We start from the raw sequence: 4695 nt of genomic DNA, 5'->3' as shown, positions 1-4695 counted from the left end.
TTTCTTTAATATGTATGTTTTGTGTTTTGATTATTATATGGCGAGGGGATGTTTTTTTTCTGATCCAGTCTATTCGGTGTTCTGTATGCTTCTTGAACCTTCATAGGAATATCGTTCTTTAGATTGAGAAAGTTTTCTTCTATAATTTTGTTGAATATATTTTCTGGGCCTTTGATCTGCAGTTCTTCTCCTTCTTCAATCCCTATTATTTTTAAATTTGGTTTTTTTATTGTGTCCCAGATTTCCTGAATGTTTTGTGAAGAGAATTTGTTGGATTTGCCATTTTCTTGACCAGAGCATTTATTTTCTCTATGGTATCTTCAGATTCTGAGATTCGTTCTTCCATCTCTTGTATTCTATTGGTTATGCTTGATTCTGTAGTCTCCGTTCGTTTACCTAGGTTTTCCATATCCAGCCGGTTCTCGGTTTGTGTTTTCTTCATTGCCTCCATTTCAGTTTTCAATTCTTGGACTGTTTCCTTTACTTGTTTGATTGTTTTTTCTTGGTTTCTCAGGGTCTCATTCACGGATTTACTTATTTCTTCAAACTTTTTGTTATATTTCTCATCTATTTCTATACTCATTTCTTCAAACTTTTTGTTATATTTCTCATCCAATTCTTTAAGGGAGTTATTCATATCCTGTTTAAGGGACTCTATTGCTTTCATAATGGCACTTTTTTCCACTTCTTCTGGCTTAAGGTGTTCAAGTCCTTCTGTTGTAGGGTCCTTGGGATCTGGTGTTTTCATGTTGTTTTTCAGATTGTTGGATGAGGTCTTGCCTTGGCGTCTGCCCATCTCTTACTTCAAATGTTCTCTATTGGAACTTCTGTTACCGGGTCAGGTTCCCTTCTTGGGCAGGGACTTCACTGACAGAATGCCCATCTTTCCTCAGGCAGGCTATTGAAGCACAGGCACTCCTTCTTTCCGGAATGCGCTTACAATGCAGGCTCAGCTTGCAAGGCAGCTAAGCTGGGGAAAATTTTATGGCCCCAGGGGGAAGGGAGAAATATAGGAATTCGTACCTGGATGGGAGCTGGGATGGCAGGCGGGAGGGGGTAGCCAGCACTGCAGGGCGACCTGGGAGACTGTGGGGTTGGGTAACGCCAAAGCTCCTCCTCACCAGGACCCTGTCAAGGCCCGAAGCAAACTCACCCCACTGATGACCCTCTGCTAGAAGTCTGGGCCCCTGCTGGTCAGGAATGTGGCTGAGCTGGCACCTGGTCCACCTGTCCTCAGAGAGGCCTTTAAGACCCAGCAACTGCCTCCAACTGGGATGCGCCTGCAGCCCAGGCCCAGCTCGCAAGGCAGCTGAGCTGGGGAAATTTTATGGCCCCAGGGGGAAGGGAGAAATATAGGAATTCGTACCTGGATGGGAGCTGGGAAGTCAGGCGGGAGGGGGTAGCCAGCACTGCAGGGCGACCTGGGCGTCTATGGGGTCAGGGAACACCCAAGCTCCTCCTCACCGGGGATACTGATTTTTTTGAGTTGATCTTGTATCCTGCCACATTACTGAAGGTATTTATCAGCTGTAGGATTTCCCTGTTGTAGTTTTTGGAGTTACGTGTATGTACTATCTTAACATCTGCAAATAGCCATAGCTTGACTTCTTCTTTTCCAATTTGAATCCCCCTAATCACCTTTTGTTTTCTTATTGCTCTAGCCAGAAGTTCAAGAAATATGTTGAATAGATGCGAAGAGAGTAGACAGTCTTGTCATGCTCCTGATTTTAGTGGAATTGCTTTGACTTTCACGCCTATTAATTTGATGTACGTTGTTGGTTTGCTGTATATTGCCGTTATTATGCTTAGATATGCTTCTTGTATCCATGATCTCTCCAAGACCTTTGTCATGAATGGGTGTTGGATTTTGTCAAATAGTTTTTCATTATCTTATTTAATGATCATATGTTTTTTTCTTTCAGTATATATATATATATATATATATATGTATATATATATATATATATATATATTGAATTACATTGATAGATTTTAGTATGTTAAACTATTCCTGCATCTCTGAGATGAAGTTGCCTTGATCAAGGTGGATGATTATTCTGATGTGTACTTGTATTTGGTTTGCCAGTATTTTGTTGAATAGTTTTGCATCTTTGTTCATGAGTGAGATTGGTCTGTAATTTTCTTTCTTGGTTGAGTCTTTGTGTGGCTTTTGAATCAGTGTAACTGTAGTCTCATAAATGGAGTTTGGCAATGTTCTTTCTGTTTCTATCATGTGGAACAATTTGAGGAGTATAGGTATTAGCTCTTCTTTGAAGTCCTGGTAGAATTCCTTACTGAAACCATCTGGCCCTGGGCTTTTTTTTTTTTTGGTTGGGTGGCTTTTGAAGGCTACTTTTATTTTCTTGCAGGTTATAGATCTATTTAAACTGTTCAGCTGGTCTTCATTTAATTTTCATATGTGGTACATATACATAAAATTGTCCATTTCCATGAGGTGCTGAGAAGTAGGTATATTCTTTTGTGTGTTGGTGGAATATTCTGTAGATGTCTGTTAAGTCCATTTTAGTCATGACATCTCTTATTTCTCTTATTTCTCTGTTAAGTTTCTGTCTGGTTGACCTGTCCATTGGAGAGAGTCTCCTACCATTAGTGTGTGGGGTTTGATGGATGATTTAGGCTTTAGTAATGTTTCTCTTACATATGTGAGAACTCTTGTATTTGGGGCATAAATGTTCAGGATTGAGATTTTATCTTCATGACTTGTTCCTGTTATGAGTATGAAGTGTCCTTCTACTTCTCTTCTGATTTATTTTAGTTTGAAGCCTATTTTGTTAGATATTAGCATAGCTACACCTTCTTCTTTCTTAGGTTCATTCGATTGAAAAATCTTTTCCCAATCCTTCACTCTGAGGTAATATCTGTCTTTGAGATTTAGGTGTGTCTCTTTCATACAGCAGAAGGATGAATTCTGCTTTCATATCCATTGTCTTAGTGTGTGCCTTTTTATAGGTTAATCAAGTCCATTGATATTAAGAGATATTAGTGACCAGTGATTGCTAATCCTGCTATATTTGGTGGTAGTGTTTGTATGTTTTCCTTCTTTGGGATTTACTGCTGTGAGATTTTCTTTTGCCTGTGTTTATATTGTTGCAGTTATCTTCCTTGGGTTTGAGTTTTTCATCTAGTACTTTCACTAGGGCTGGATTTGTAGATAGGTATTGCTTAAATCTGGTTTTGTCATGGAATATCTTGTTTTTTCCATTGATGATGACTGAAAACATTGCTGGGTATAGTATTCTGGACTTGCATCCTGTGTATTTTAGTGTCTGCATCATATATGTCCAGTGCCTTCTGGCTTCCATGGTTTCCATTGAGATGTCAGGTGTAATTTTGATGAGTCTCTCTTTATATGGTACTTGGCATTCCTTTTTTTTGAAGCTCTTAATATTCTTTCTTTATTCTGTTTGTTTGAATTTTGTTTATTTTATGGCAAGGGATTATTTTCTTGTCCAGTGTATTTGGTGTACTGTAAGCTTCTTGTACCATCATAGGAATATCCTGCTTTAGGTTGGGAAAGTTTTCTTCTATGATTTTGTTGAATATATCTTCTGTGCTTTTGAGGTGGATTTCTTTCCCTTCATCTATCCCTATTATTTTTAGGTTTGATCTTTCCATAGTGTTCCAGATTTCCTGAATATTTTTTGTTAAGAATTTTGTGGATTTAATGTTTTCTTTGTCTAATGAATCTATTTCCTCTAATAGTAACTTCAACACCTGAGATTCCCTCTTCCATCTCTTTTATTTAATTATTATGCAAGCCTTTGCAGTTCTCATTAATTTGCCCTGATTTTCGGTATTCAGAATTCCCAAGGTTTGTGTTTTCTTTATTGCCTCTATTTTAGTCTTCAAGTTTTGCACTGTTTGCTTCACCTGTTTGATTATTTTTTCTTAGTTTTCTTGGGTTTTTTTGAGAGATTTATTACATTATTTCAATTTTTTGACTTTTCCTCCATTTCTTTAAATGAATATTTCATTTCCACATTAAAGGTCTTCATCATCCTCATAAAGATACATTTGAAATCATTTTCTTCTGCTGCTTCTGGGTTAAACTGATCATGTCTTCATGATATATGACCACTGTGTTCTGTTGTTACCATTTTGCTTTTTAGGTTGTTAGATGAATTATTGCATTGTTGTCTATCCATTTCTTCCTTCAATAGTTGCCAGTGCCTTTTGGTTCAATTCTTGCAGTGGCTGTCAGTGTCTTTGGGAACTGTTCTTGGTCTGCTCTGTACTGTTACTATCTGTGTCTCTGAGAGCCACTGACATCTTTCCTGGACCTCTCTTTTGGCCTGCTATCTTTGTCTGCTGTCTTAGTTCGCTCTCTTGGTCAAGTCTGTGCATTCACAGCTTGTGCTTCAGAGTTCCTCTCTTGGTCCTTTCTGTGTAGTTGCAGAGTGTGTTCCAGCATTCCTCTGAGGTTTCAGGGTGTGGGGAGTAGAGGGCTTGGGGGCAGAATGGAAACATAGCTTTCAGGGTTCGATATGTGAAATGGGGGTGTTGAAGCAGCCTACTTTCAGGAAACTTGCCTGCTGCCTGACTAGAGATGCTGAGGCAGGCAGGGCAGGGGCAGGGTTTTTGCCCCAGTATGGAAGACCTAGAGAGTGGGTTTTCCTCCTGGGTGGGTGGCCACTCATTTCTTGGTCCTCCCTGTGTAGTAGCAGGCTGAGTTTC

The sequence above is a fragment of the Myodes glareolus genome, chromosome X (assembly GCF_982192425.1).
Source record: "Myodes glareolus chromosome X, mMyoGla1.1, whole genome shotgun sequence".
Taxonomy (NCBI): Eukaryota; Metazoa; Chordata; class Mammalia; order Rodentia; family Cricetidae; genus Myodes; species Myodes glareolus.
This window is presented reverse-complemented; position numbering follows the sequence as displayed.